Source organism: Pinus tabuliformis, chromosome 2_1 (assembly GCF_031772625.1).
Source record: "Pinus tabuliformis cultivar Carrire ecotype Pingquan chromosome 2_1, CPIR1, whole genome shotgun sequence".
NCBI lineage: Eukaryota > Viridiplantae > Streptophyta > Pinopsida > Pinales > Pinaceae > Pinus > Pinus tabuliformis.
Genome location: NC_142299.1, coordinates 857,421,926 through 857,437,968, shown reverse-complemented (window position 1 = coordinate 857,437,968; position 16,043 = coordinate 857,421,926). Strand labels below are relative to the sequence as shown.

The following is a 16,043-nucleotide window of genomic DNA, read 5'->3' as shown; positions in this document are numbered from 1 at the left end:
CCCTAGTTATTATAGATATTCCCCATGGTTTCAATATTCCAAACATTGACTATGATAGTGACCCTTATACTTATCAAGCTCTTAGTAAAGTGGTTGCGGGGTTTGTAGACGGCACGTCATCATCATTATGGAGATTTGTGATATTTCATTCAGACACACAATTGGCAATGATATTCTCAAGCTTCAAGGGGAAAAAAATTCAAGGATGTAGCTTACATGGTAAGACGTTTAAAATGCACATTTGATTATTGTTGAAAAATTCATTTATTTACAAGTTAGTTGAACTTTTACTATTTCATGTTACAGGCAAAAGTCAAATCTTCTTAACCTTGAAGATCAATAATTTATAAATGATTGTGAGTTCATTCATTCAAATGATTGTGATTTTTAATCGGGTAGACGAAAAGAGTCATATCCAAATACTGACTTATGATGCTATTGTGAGAAAAATAACATTTGAAGACAAAGAAGAAAAATGAGAGATAGTTAACATTTATGAAAAACCAGAATTATTGATTAACTATCTTATAGACATATGTTCAAATGAAGGAGAGTGGGTTCTGGATTTATTTTCTAGCTTAGATAAGTTTTATTATATTGAATTGAATTTCAATATGTTATTTTGTAATTAATATGTCATTGTACTAATTTACCTCATTATTTCTTTGGTGCTTGATAATTAGGTACAACACTAGCATGTTGCCTTCAAAAAGGAAGAAATTTCATTGCAATTGAAAAATATCCAATATAGTGCAATTTCATTCAGCAAAGAATTAATGCTCTTCAATTTCTTTAGATGCAATGCAAGAAATTGGGTTGAAGAAAGGGGACTTTAGTGAATCACGTGTGGCAAGAAAGGCAAAGGAACCCCAACATCATTACATGGGATTCTTGGAAATACATACATTGGGAGATTCGCAGGCATCAAAGATCCACTAGAAGAGGAAAAGGAGCAAAAGGAAGTAGAAAATATTGTGGAAGAAGACAATGATGAAACTCTAGAGGATGAAGAGTTTGGATTACATCACATTGTTGATTAAATTTAAGTTATGCTTGGAAATCAAGCTCATTTTTTGTAACTATTAAGTAGTTATAACTGTAATGTCTTGACTTTGACATTTTATGAGAAGAATAGACATTCAATTAAGGTTGTTATGCATTCAATTTTTGTAATATGCAATTTTCACATTAATTTTTAAGTTGATCTATTTTTTGAAGAAAAAAGTGATTATTATTATTTTCTTAACATGAAATTCATAAAAAAAAACTATTATTTAACCATTTTTAGTTAAAATTTTCGTATAAAAATTGTGATTTTGACATGTCAATTCTAGCAAAAAATTATCAAAACGTGTAGTTTTTTAGTTATATTTATGTTAAAAATGGTTATTTTTATGTCCATTGTTAAAAAATATTGTTTTTAGAAACAATTATTTCATGTGGATTGAAAAATTAATTAACGATGTATAAATATGTAGAATATCGAAAATTCAAAATATCGACCTTCTAATTTAAAAAATGCAAAATAATAAAAACCTCAATACTAAAAAATTGAAATTAGAAAACAATAATAAAAAAAATAGATATGAAGAAAACGACCACTTCAAAAATTATTAAATTTGTGGCCAAAGGCTTCTAATAGGTGGAGGTGATAGATTATGAGGAGAAATTTTCCCCTGTGGCAAGATACTCATCTATCAGGACCATACTCTCATTGACAATACAGTTTGGGTGGAGGATCCACCAAATGGGTGTGAAAACTTCCTTCCTCAAAGGAGTGGTTTAGGAAGAAATTTATGTAGATAAAACTCAAGGGTTTGGGACATTTTACAGGGAAACACGTGTGTACACTCATAAGAGCCCACTATGGTCTTTAGTAGGCACCTCGTGCTTGGTACACTCATATAGATTCTAACCTTAGTAGAGTGGGCTTCACTAAGAGTGAAGTAGATCCCAATGTCTACTAAATTTTGGTAGATGACATTCTTCTCATCTTAGTTCTGTATGTTGATGATTCGATACTGACATGAGATGAGAGGTTGATCCAATATTGCAAGGAGGACCTCACAACAGAGTTCAAGATGAAGGACATGGGTTTGATGCACTACTTTCTTAGCTTGGAGGTGTGGGGGGGATATGGAGAGCTATTTGGTCAATAACAGAAGTACACCTCTGAATTCCTTCATAGATTCCATATGCATGATTGCAAACCCATATAAACTCCTCTAGCTACTAACTAGAGGAAATATAATGATTCTACAAGAGAGGTAGTAAATGCAACTATCTGCAGATAGTTGGTAGGGTCCTTGATGTACTTGGTGAAAAAAAGGACTATCATCCTTTTTACAGTTAATCAACTTAGTCAGTTTATGGTGTGGCCTTCCACGCTTCACTGGAAAGCAACAAAACATGTTCTAAGATACCTCAAAGGAACAATAGACTTGGTTTATGGTATAGGAAGACTGATGGAGTGAAACTCCAAGGCTTCACAAATGCAGATTAGGCAGGGAGAACCACAGATAGTAAGATCACATCGAGAGTAGTCTTCAGTGTTGGGTTAGGAGTAGTTTATTGTTACAGTAGGAAACGAAGATTTGTAGCACTTAGCTCAGTAGAGGTTGAGTATATGGTTTCTAGTCAAGTAAAATGCGAGAATATTTTGATGAGAAAGATCATGGTTGATCTCTTTATTAATGGGATGGAGCCTACATTTATCAAGTGTGATAATTAGAGTTGTATAAAACTCTTTGAAAATCCAATGTTTTATGATAGGTACAATTATGTACAATCACCTAAGAAATTGTGTCCATAGGAGGATTTTTATGTTACAGTAAATTCCTATAGAGGAGCAGGATGTAGACATATTGATAAACAATTTTTCAAGAGGCAAGTCTTAGTTCCATAAGAGAAGGATTAGGGTTGCTAAAAACCAATTTCGTTCTAAGAGGGAGTGTTAAATTGTAGCAAGAAAAGGATTCATTTGAATTGTTCCTTAGTCAAATGGAGATATTTGAATTTCCACATCAGTAGGATGACTTGAGTTGCAGTTAGCAAGAGTGACATGGCCAAGTGACTTATTTAAGCCAATCAATTCAAGTTTGTGGACAAAAGTTAGAGTTTTGTATGAGTTGATTGATAAGATCTAGCAATCTAGTAGATTTATAGTTAGTGAAAACTAGTTATATGAGCTATAATAATGAATAGAGTTAATATGAGTTTAGTTGAGTAGTTGTAATTGGTTTTTAACCCACTGATCTCTTAGTTAACTAGTCAATGTACTAAAAATAGCTCGTCATGCATGAAATTTGAATTGCCCAGTTTAGTGCAGGAAAAAATGGCATGAATGTAATTATTATTCTATATAAGTGAGTGTACAATGTTTGCATGTAACAGGTGAGCGAAATTCCTCAAGAATTGCGTAAGGAAATAGTAGTTACCTATTCTTTAGGAGAAGGAATTATGCAAGGAAATAGGAGGAATTTGGAGGCCTATTTTAGCTATGTGTTGTTCATGTGGGAAAATCAGGAGATTAGTATTGTAGTGCAGATTGAGATTCAATGATTGAAGTTGTCATTGTAATTGATCATTGTCTCATTTGATATAATAAAAGCAAATTAATTTATGTAGTTGCTATGGAAGATAGAGGATATGATATGGTGTTCAAAAGAGGGAAGGCTTATCTAGAGTGTGTTGTTGCTAGACAAGTAAAAGAAATGGTGTTTGGGTTAAAAATATTTACGAGCTAGAGGTGGATGCACGCATTGCATTGATTAGCAAGGAAGAACATGTTTAGGTCTGAGATGTTGGAGAGCTATGGCATAGGCGTGTGGGAGACCTACACTATGGAGTTTTGAAAATAATGAAATGGATCACCATTCGATTTCCAAGATTCACCCTTGATCAACATGATGTCTGCAAGGGATTCACTCATAGAAAATATTTTAAATCCTCCTTTCGGGGCCGAGATAGTAGAGTTGAAGCCATCTTGCAGTGAGTTCGCTCATATGTGTGTGGAAAGAAACATGAGGCTTATTCAGAGTTTGTTTAATTTAAAGCCGTAGCTGAAAACGATATTGGAAAGAAAATTAAATCCCTGAGAAGTGATAATTGAGGAGAGTATGTCTAATTCCTTCAATTAATTACATGCCACGTAGATTATTAGAAGGGATTTGAATGCACTCACAACCCACAACAAAATGGGTGGCAGAGAGGAAAAATAGAGGCATTGTAGGGGTTACAAGAGAAATGTTGCATGACCAAGGACTGTCATTATACTTGTGGGAAGAAGCATACAATACAATTGTTTATTTGTAAAATAGGAGCCCTAAAAAATTCTTGGAATGATCACACCTAAAGAGACATTCTATGGGAGGAAGCCATAAGTCTCCCATTTCCACATTTTTGGATACTAGGTCTATTGTCATGTCTCCGAGATAGTAGGAAGAAGTTGGAGCCCACAAGAGATAGGGGGTCTCTGTAGGCTACAGAAAGACCCTGTTATGAAACCAGCTCACAAAAAGATAGAAAAGATAGATCAACGCCTTAGAATTCAATCTCTTTGAGGGGGTAACCTCCTTTACATTACATAAATGAACAATTCTTGGATGATACAAATGAAAAGACCTCCTTTCTATATATAGGAGTCTAAGGGGTCATAATATAATCAAAGCCGACATAACAATAATAATGTAAGGGCACAATAATAACAATAGTGGGATTCTATGGGGCACAATAGTAACAATATGGGCACTACATTGGTACATCAATATAATAAGGGGGTTGTACTAATAACAATAAGGGGTTACCCTAGTAGTATAGGGGCCTAACATGCCACTCTCATTCAAAAAGTGTTGTCCTCAATGCTTGAGTAGTTCTTTTTGCTTCTGTAAAAAATTCTTGTCCTCCCACGTGGAATCTTCAGCGGGTAAGTTCTTCCACTTGATGAGATACTCCGAAATTTATCGATTTAGTAGTTGTTGGGTTCTTGTTTCTGTGACTACTCTAGGTTCCAATATGATTTTTCCTTCCTCTTCAATTTCTAGCAATATTGTTTGAATTGGGATCTTTTGCAAATTTTAAAAAAGTGGCCATACTTCTTCATCCCTTTCCATTCATCCCTTGCTTCATTTATCCAATCTCGTTGGATAATAGAAATAGCGCAAAACAATGCTTCGTCATCCTCATCCTTTCTTGAGAGTGCATATACAACAAAATTTTGCTTCCATTTTCTATAGATGATGTCAAAGTCATAACCCATCATATTTGTGACACATTTTTTCTATTCTTTTAAAAATAATAGTCGTTCTAAAAGGTATTTAAGACTATCATGACCCATTTTTACCTTGAAGTGTCTTCCCATTTGGTAAGGTCACCATTTCTTAAGTGCATGTAGTATTGCCAACATTTCTTTCTCATAAATAGCTTGCTTGAGATGTAGCAGTGAAATTACCCAATCACCTACATCAAAACATTTTTCACTATGATGTTGATCTACCTGTTGCTTCATTCAATTTTTCACCAAAGTGGTGTTATCCTTTAAAAGTTTGAGAACTTGTTGTTGATGCTCAATGTGATCTTTCACTGCTTGAACCTTTTTCTTCTTGATATGTCCTTCTATCTTGATTGTTTGAGGAGTGGTAATTTTGACCAACGAATTACAAGATATGGTTGGATTCATTTCTTCTTTCTCAATGTGATCTTTCACTTCTTGCACCTTTTTCTTCTTGATATGTCCTTCTATCTTGAGAGTTTGAAGAGTGGTAATTCTTGCAAATGCTTTAAAAGATATGGTCTGATTCATTTCTTCTTTCTCTAAGGTTGGGTCATAGTGTATATCCCCTCCTTTTCATGTTTCTTGATCCTTTTCTTCCTCCTCTTCATACCCTATGTAAAATAACTTCTTCTCAGCACACTTATGACCTTTAGTGCATTTTCTTTCACAATTGCAACAAAGCCCTTTTTCTCTTTTCTCTTCCAATTGTTGTGGTGTAACCTTTGAAGGTTGTGGAAGGCTAGCAGAAAAAACACTTCCATCTTTATAGTTATGAGGTGTAGACTTCCTTGTTGCCATAATTTTACTTTCCACTATGTAACAAAACCCTTTTACTCTTTCCCCATGAAAATTGACCACGTAACAAGTTCTTTACAAGAACAAAGCCCTTTATACCATAAAAATTGATCCGGTTCTAAATATGAAGATGTAATACATACCTTTTGTAACAATGGTACACCATGTAGATAAAAATATTGCTCCATATAAAATATCCAATTTACCGGATTCTTGCCATCAAACTTTCTCATATCGCCTTTTCTTGATTTTAGGAGCTCGATCTCGAAATACTCTGTAATTTCAGTTTTCTTCCAATTTTGAAATTGCAACCTGCAGTATCCCTATGCATCATCTTTCCAATAGCACCAGTCTGATCCAAATTCAATTCTCCAAGGAAGAGTTATGCCAAATATCCCACATTGACCTAATTATAGACTAGTTCAATAGAGCGAACTTGTACAACGTGCCACGTGTCACTGTTTCAACCTTTGGCTTTGAAAAATATAGAGAGAGAAAGTTATGATGATTTTCCCTAGGTCACCTGTTTGGAATGTAAATCAGGAGTCTGCAAAAAGAGCAACTTTCTCAGATCATATCTCTGCAAATATAGTGCAAAAATCTCTGAAATTTGGACCCAAGGTTCACTACGATTTCATCTCAAATGAGTTTTTTTTCACTTCTGAAACATCGTAGAAAAAAAGTTATAGCAAAAATGCCACGATGACCTATTTGGAGCAACGAAACCCTAGAATCTAAAGCTCTGATACCAAATGTTATGAAACCAGCTAACGAAAAGATAGAAAATAATTCTTGGATGATACAAATGAAAAACCCTACTTTCTATATATAGGAGTCTATGGGGTCATAATATAATCAAAGTTGACATAACAATAATAATGTAAGGGCATAATAATAACAATAGTGGGCTTATATGGGGCACGCTAGTAACAATATAGGCACTACATGGGTACATTAATATAATAAGGGGGTTTTACTAAAAACAATAAGGGGTTACCCTAGTAGTATAGGGGCCTAACAGACCCATCATATTTACTAGGTGTAGATTCCATCACTCAAGATGACTTCTATGAGGAGGGATGTGAGATTTGACGATGAGAAAACCATGATAAGCTCTCTAGAGTGTGACTTAAGCATTCTGCCAAAGGAGGAGCTTCTAGATCCAAAAGAGGAGCCTAAATCAGATCAACAAGATGTTGTGGAGTAGCCACATATGGACGAGAAGAGAGTAGGCTGAGTTAGGGGACCCACTCACACACAGCCTTCTAGAGAAGGGAGGAAGAGGTCCAGCAAGAAAGACATGCTGGTGTAGGAAGCTCAGGAACATGTTGGAGCCCCTAGCTCCTTACTTAGACAAAGGAGGTCACCATACATATATATCGAATATATGGAACTCATGTAAGAGTTGATTGATTTTGAGCCATCTTCTTTTGAAGAGGTTGTTTCCCAGAAGGTGTCGGTAGGTGCCGTAGTGGAGTAGTATGACTCCATCATGAAGAATGATTCTTGGGAGGTTGTTCCTAGACATGAGGGAAAATATGTTATTGGCTCCAAGTGGGTGTATAATGTGAAACATGCAACCAGTAGCAATATTGAAAATCACAAGGCCAAATTTATAGCCAAAGTCTTCTCACCAGTGGAGGGGATTGATAAAAAAAATCAAATTACGGTTATACAATTGATAAAGAAACCAACAACATTATAGAAATGAATTTAGAATGAAAAAAAATATTGATTGCTTCAATTCTTATAATTGAATGTTGATTGCTTCTAAGGTTGTAGTATGAGAAATACCCAAGGGTCGAAATGAATCATATAGATGCCCCATTATGTTTAGAGCAAGGACAATGATGTGACATCAAATATCAGGGCATATAGAATAATGACCTTGAAACATTATATGTTGAGGGTATGGTTGAAGGTATTATTGATGTCACTCTAGATTTCAAGTTATATTAATATTTCATGTTTTCTAAACACAACAGAGTAACATTATGTGAATATATTTTATATTGAGAGGTGCTTTCTCAAGATTCATATGGATTTTTTCTCTCCAAAATAAATATGTCATTAATAAATTTAAAGAATTTAAGGCTCATGTAAATAATCATATAGAGAATACAATAAGAATGTTGAAGAAAGAAGATGATGGAGCGTTTCACGAAAATGAAAGAAATTCATAAAAACATGGATATCAAGGAAAAAGAATGCCCCATACACATTTCAATGTAATGTAAGGGAGCTAGAGAAATAGTGAATAAGCATTAATATAAAATGCAAGGAGATTTATCAATGTGTTGGGTTAAGACATAAATTGTAGAGAAAAGAAAAAAATGCATACTACATGTTACATTGTAAAGTGTTTTTTATAATAAATCATTTCCCAAAAATACATCACATTATTAGTAAGAAAACTTTAAATTACAAAAGTAAACAAGCCAACCAATTATATATTTGATAAACAAACCAACAACATTATACAAATGAATTTAGAAAGAAGACTGGTAGTGATGACAACTCTGATGTCCATATTTCTAGAACTCCCACTCACTATTATCTGCAACATCATATACATAGTAAGGTGTAAAATAAAAGTTCAAATGAATCTTAAAAGTAAACATCCTCTCTCGTTGTCCAACCAAAGATAAATTTAACAGAAGAAAAATGATGTGGAATCAAATACCAAGGCATATAGAATAAGGACCTTGAAACATTATATGCTGAGGGTATGGTTGAAGGTATTCTTGATGTCACTCTAGATTTCGAGTTCTATTAATATTTCATGTTTTCTAAACACAACAGAGTAACATTATGTGAATATATTATTTTATATTGAGAGGTGATTTCTCAATATTCATATGGATTTTTTCTCTCCAAAAGAAATATGTCATTAAAAAATTTAAAGAATTTAAGGCTCATGTAAATAATCATATAGAGAATAGAATAAGAATGTTGAAGAAAGAAGATGATGGAGTGTTTCACGAAAATGAAAGAATTTCATAAAAGACATGGAATATCAAGGAGAAAGAATACTCCATGCACACATCAATGTATCGAAGCTAGAGAAATAGTGAATAAGACATTAATATAAAATGCTAGAGAAATAGTGAATAAGACATTAATATAAAATGCAATGCAATTTCTCAGTTTTGTGAAAATGAAAGAATTTCATAAAAAAAATGGAATATCAAGGAACAAGAATACCTCATGCACACATGAATTTAACAAAGCTAGTGAATATACTGCATGTTACATTGTAAATTGTTTTTTATAATAAATCATTTTCCAAAAATACGTCACATTATTAATAAGAAAACTTTAAATTATGAAAACAAACAAACCAACCAACTATATATTTGATTTACAAACCAACAACATTATACAAATGAATTTAGAAAGAAAAAAATAAGACACTGGTAGTGATCACAGCTCTAATGTCCATATTTCTAGAACTCCCACTCACTATTATCTACGGCAATATATACATAGTAAGGTGTAAAATAAAAATTCAAATGAATCTTCAAAGTAAACTTCCTCTCTCATTGTCCAACCAAAGATAAAGTGAACAGAAAAAAAAACTAACCATAATTTTCCTTAAAAAGATTCATGTTTCCATTTCAAAATAATTTCACTCTACTAAAATGCAGCCCTAAAGATTAATTGCACAAGAGGGAGGTTTAGAATACATACCTAATGGGCAGACTTGTCTTGTCTTAAGCCACCGGCTTATGCAGTGAAAATGAGAGGCATGATTATAGGCTCCTGTTTCAAATGTCAAAGAAAAACATATAAAACTTTGATAACCTAGAGCTTAAGCGAATAATAATAATAATAATAATAATAATAATAATAATAATAATAATAATAATAATAATAATAATAATAATAATAATATACCCCATGCAACACTGCATTCTTCAGTGGTTTCAGTTCCTTGATTTGCCTGACACTCTATACCTATATGTACAAAAACAAAAATAATAATATTATTTTGAAATTTCAAATGATTTAGTCAAACTGATTAAAAAATCTCTGGAAAACAATCCATCTTCTCAATTTTCTACCATTAAATTATATAAATAAATAGCACATACAGAGATCCATAATGTGGTTTCTGCAAATTGCACAATTATCGACCTGGATGTCTGCATGCAGAAATGATGAGATTAAAATTGTGTTAGAATAAAATAGTAAATCATTCAAGTTAAATTGGATATTTTTAGTGAGAAGGATTCTTGTCTGAGAGATAGTTTGAAGACTAGTGTAAAACGACTTTGTTTTGAATAAATAAATAAATGCAACAAGTAAGGTTGGAAGCACATAATACCCCATGCCCAGAGTGCAACAACATTCCATTTCTTAATTTCGAACCTCTTATTCTTGGTGGAATTAGTGCATGGTGCCACAACTTGACTACTGGTGCCCTCTCCATCTCCCTCTCCTGTAGACTCTTGGATCATCCTCCTCTCTGCGTCTCTTGATGCCATCACGCCCTGCCCTGCCCTACAAGATCGAGATTTCACAGTTTTTGCCCTACCAGATTGCCCTATGAGATCGAGATTGCACAGTTTTATGTTTGAAACGAACGATCATAAGTACTCCCTACGAGATTGAGATTGAGATTGAACAGTTCAATTTTACGTTGAAACGAACGATCAAAATATGCCCTACACACTTTCAGGTGGTTTAAACAATTTCAGATCATGTGTCAATGAAACTCCCTACGAGGTTGTGGTTGGTATCAATAAAACTCAAAACGATCTCACATATATATCAGATCACAATTGTAAAGAACCCCCTGAAGCCACCGCCACCAGAGCTTCGTGCCCATTACTTGATTGAGGACGAAGGGGTCGTGAAGTCCAAGGCCGCCATCTTTAGGGTGCCAGTAGAGCCACTCCCATGAGATAAGGGCCCACTTTCTAGTTTTGCTAGTCCCTTGTGAAAGGAAATTTTTGAACAGTGAGACCAGCTTTTGGCTCGCAGCTTTAGGAATTGCTTAGCATGAGAGTTGGTAATTTGGGATGGCCTGCAAAACATATTTCAATAAGGTTACCCGACTTGGGGCATTTAGTGAGCGGTGGGTCCAGTTCTCCATTTTATGGCAGATTTTCTTGATTAGCAAATTCCAGTTGGCCGACTGGAATTGGTGCTCATGTAACATTATTCCCAGGTATTTGGAGGGGAAGGATCCTCTGTTGAAGCCTAGAGTGCGAGACAGGAACCTTTGGACTGCCAAGGAGGTGTTAAAGAAGAACACTTCCGATTTATCTTTATTAATTTCCATCCTGGAGGCTATATTAAATTGAGATAGGGATTTGATAATTCTTTGGGCCTCCTTTAGGTCGGCCTGACCGTAAAGCATTACATCATCCAAAAATTGTTGGTGGGAGATCGTAATATCTTCTCTGCAGATGCGTAGGCCTTTTATCTGCTCCTTGGAAACCTAAGCCTTAACTAGTCTGCCTAGGCCATCTGCAGCCAGGATGAAGAGGAAAGGAGACAGGGGGTCGCCCTGCCTTAGCCCACGGGATGGAGTGAAAGCTTCAGAGGGGGAGTTGTTTAGGAGAATTGACAAGACGGGGGAGCTAACCATAGATAGGATCCATTTTATCCATCGTTGATCAAATCCATAGGCTTTTAGGATACCTTCCATATAGGTCCAGCTTAGCCTGTCAAATGCCTTGGCCAGATCCAGTTTGATAAGCATGCCTGGGGCTCGAGAGCTTTTCAGGGAATGGATCACTTCCTGGGCAACTATAATTCCATCAGTGATCTGCTTTCCTTAGATAAAGCTAGTTTTCTCTGGGGCAATGAGATCCGGCAAGATAGGCTTAAGCCTATTGACAATGATAGTTGCAAGAATTTTGTAAACCACATTACATAGGGAGATGTGCCTGAAACCCTACGGTTCATCTGATCGGCCAGACTTTGGAATTAACTCCAGGAAGGTGGTATTCAAACCTTGGTGCATGCGTTTGGAGCATCTGGATTCCTCCACTAGATCAAGTAGATCATTTCACGTGAAGCTCCAAGTGGCCTGATATAATTCTATGGTGAAGCCATCAGGTCCTGGGGCCTTATTTTTAGCCATTTTGTTTATTGCTTCCTCCAGTCCATCCTTGGAGATTATCCGAAGAAGGGCCAAGTTTTGATCTCTAGAGACTTTCTTGGGAATATGGTGGCTGATTTTGTCTATGTCCTTAGCTCTGTTGATATTAGGTTCAGGGAGAATACCTTTGAAATGCTCCACCAAAAGATGTTCAATTTCATCTTGCTGAGTCACTCTGTTTCCTTCCTTGTCTTTCAAGGAGAAAATTTTGTTGTGTTGGTGGTGATTTATCATGGCTTTGTGGAAGAATTTGGAGTTTTTGTCTCCTTCTTTGAGCCATTGGATTCAGGATTTTTGTTTCCACAGGATTTCCTCCTCTTTTCTCCTTTCCTCTAATTGGGTGATTACTCTACCTTCCTCCTCTGCTAGAGCCTGACTTTGCCCTTCCAAGATGATTTGTTGTTGGATTCTTTCCATTCTGGCTTGGAGTTTGCCCTGCTCCTGCCGGATATTGCCAAATTCTTCCTTGTTCCACTTTGTAATTTTTCTTTTAATTTCTTTGAGCCTTTGATGAAATGAGCACATTTTGTTGAGGCCCTCCTTTCCACTTTTTTTGTCCTGCCACCAGCCTCTTACTTTTTCTAGGAAGTCAGGGGCTCAGAGCCAAAAGGACTCGAACCAGAAGGGTCTCCTTTTGCTCTAATTATTTAAGGCTATTTCCAGCTTTATTAGCTAGTGATCCGACCCTGCTGAGGGTATGATAGAGGCTTCATAGAAGATATCTAGCTCAATTATGTGTTCTGAGATGAGGAATCTGTCCAGTCTTGAAGCAATCTATTTGGAACCACCTCTTCTATTGTTCCATGTGAATTTTCCGTTGATGGTTGGGATATCCACTACTCTTAATTCTGTCTGCACTTCTCTGGATTTTTCCATTTCTGCGTCTTCCCTACTTATTCCATCCTTTTTCTCTTCTCGAGAAGAAATTAAGTTGAAGTCTCCAGCCTAGATCCATCTCTGTTCCTGGTGTAAACTTCGGAGCTTAGTCAGCGGAGTGAGGAACAGGTCTCTGTCTGCTCAGATGTGGGGCCCATATACAGCTGAGATTGCAACCCATTCACTTTGTCCTATTAGTCTGAACTACTCGGTGAGGATTCTTGGCATTCCTATCCACCAGTTAGCGAGGACTTCAACTGGGTTCCAGAGGATAGCTATTACTCCTGCACTGCCTTTGGGGTCTATAGTGACATGTTCGTATCTTGGTTTTAGTTTATTTAGGATTTCCTCCATTTTCTGTCCTGGGATTTTGGATTCTTGGAGAAGCATGATTTGAGGTTTGTCTTGTTTGAGTCGTGCTTCAAGATTTTTCTGTTTTCCTTTACTATTTAAGCCTCTGATATTCCATGAGGTCAAAATCATTGATTAACTTGAGAGAGGGTTTGGAACACCGCTAATAGTGGGACTACTTTTCCAGTATTGACTAGGGTTTCTCCCATGAGTTGTATGGTTTCCTTGATGTTTCTTCTTCCTCTTTTTTTCCCCCCTTATTTTGACCTGTCTGATCTAATCTGGTTTCTTTTTGAGTCTCTTGGTTTTCTGCTGTTCGGGCTTTGCCTTTTTCTAATTTGGTTTTGTATTATTGGAAGGTTTCAATATACAACTTCTTTTGATCTTCAGGGATAAACCTCTCATCCAGGTTCTTCCATTCATGCAGCAGATTTTCCAACACTTCCTCTTCCTCACTTAGTTCCTCCCTACTGGACTCCTGGTCTGTCTCCATCTGATCCGTTTGTTCCTCTGTTTCCTTCTCCTGTTCTTGTGTCTCACTCCGGGCCTTTCTTTTAGCTAGGATCCTTTCACTAGTTTCACTACAGTCTGAGCCTTTATCCTCCTGATGTTCCATGTACTGATCTTCCTCATCCTCTTCTACCTGCAGTATAGCGAAACTGTTTGGTTTCGCTGTGTCAGGTTGTTTGCCTTTCCTATCTTTCTGGGGGCTTTCCTTATTGGCTTTCTTTTTGTTTCTCACCTCTTGGAATTCCTCCTGATCCGACTCTCTCTGGTTTCCTTGGGATCCTATGATTTCTTCTTCCTCCCAGGTTATTGGGCATTCCTTTCCTAGATGGCCATGGGTATGGCATCTACGACACCTAAACGGAATATGTTCATAGTCTATGCTTTGCTGCCATATCTCTTCGTGGTATTCAAGCTCTATAGTGTCGGGGATGGGCTTTGCTAGGTTCATGTAGACACAAATCCTGGCATACGAGGTGTATCTACCTTTCTTTGTAGTATCTACTATTTTCACAAAGCTTCCTATTGAGTTGCCTATTCCTTCCAGGATATCCGGGTCCCAGAAGTCTGTGGGGAGCCCAAATAGATGGACTTTGATAGGAGTAGCCAGAAAGGTTTCTTTGTTTGGGTTATAACAGTCTTCCCAGAAATGCAAGAACAGATTGGCATATTATAAAAATATGGGCCGTTATGAAAAAAACTTTCTCTATCTTTTAGGTTAAAGAAGATTACCGTAAAGAAGCCTTTCGCTCCAAGCTTGAGCTCAATGTGGCCTTGAGGCTGCCATTTCTACTGTATCCACTTGGTGAGGTCCCTTTCCAATGGCCAGACTCCGAAAAACTTGTAGATAAGGGCATGGTCCATCATGTAACTTCGGTACTTTTCCAGCTTGTTCATTGGGATCACATATCTGGGTTTCGCTATTGTACATGGCAGGCACTTTCCTCTGCGGCCTGATTGCCAGGCCGCTCCTAGCACCGGCCCCGTGCTCTTCCATTCCTCTGACTCATGTTTGCTTTGTCTGTCTCCTACCGCCACTTCTCGGTAGGAGGGGATCTCTCCCCTCCTGACATTTTCTGGCATTCCTTTTCTGCTTTGGCCGCTGACAGTTCTGCTGGACTAGACTGCGTCGGTTGTCCACACTTTCATCCCGACTTCCTTAGGTTTTCACCGCTTTGCCGCCATTAGGGTTTGAGTTGCAGAGCTCGTTTTTTTATCAATTCCCCATACTTTAGTAAATATTATTATTTAAAATATATTAGTTTCATATTTTTTAAATTTAAAAAATAATAAAAAATTATTAAATCACATTAAAAAATTATTTATTCATTTATGTATATTTATGGTTAGTATCTTTAATCATCAACCATTAATTAATTATTGAACCGACCATGTAATTTTCAATGCAAGGTGGTATTGAGTAGTAGCTACATGTCCCACAACCCTAGAAATGATATAGGGAAGAAGTCATGCATAAGTCATGATGAAAGTTATGATTCATCCCAGGTAGCCTTGGCCATGGTTGGGGGAGGAAACTCAATCGTCAAACCATAAAGATAGCTTCTAAAGGTAAAGGGATAGGATTGGGGTTTTGAACCACCAATTGGACCTTTTTGTGGGATGCTTTTCCTTTAAGAGAAAGTATGGAGTCCTCTAGAAGGTTTTTAGCAATAGATTTGGGTCATAGTTCCATGAAAATTGTTTTGGTGTTGGGGGGATGGATGGAGGTGTGGAACCTAGCCCTAAGCCCTAAAGAAATTCTTTAGGAACCTATGGATAATAATGTTAGCTCAAACATGGATTTTCTATCCCAAGACATGGCTATGATGGGAACATGGGCTTTCAACCACAAACAAAGCTTTTATCCATCTAGGCCAAGAAGAATGCCTTGAAAAACCACACATGGGCTCTTAGAGATGTGTTTGGCTTGTGATTATGGATCCCATGCCACTAAGTGGTTTTCACTAGTACTTATGTCTCATAGGACCCTAGAAATGATTTATGGAATAATTTAATGCAATAGGTCCCAAAAAACAATTGAGGTGTCCAAGGTGGCCTTTACCATGATTAGGGGAAGAATCTCAAACCTTAGACCCAAAATATAGAGATGGGGTTTGAGGGATGAGAAAG

At 36.5% G+C, this 16,043-nt stretch overlaps 1 pseudogene; it reads right to left on the bottom strand.

The window, feature by feature from the left end:
- Window positions 1–9,498: 9,498 nt before the first annotated feature.
- Window positions 9,499–10,554, bottom strand: LOC149203381 (uncharacterized; annotated as a pseudogene).
- Window positions 10,555–16,043: the final 5,489 nt, after the last annotated feature.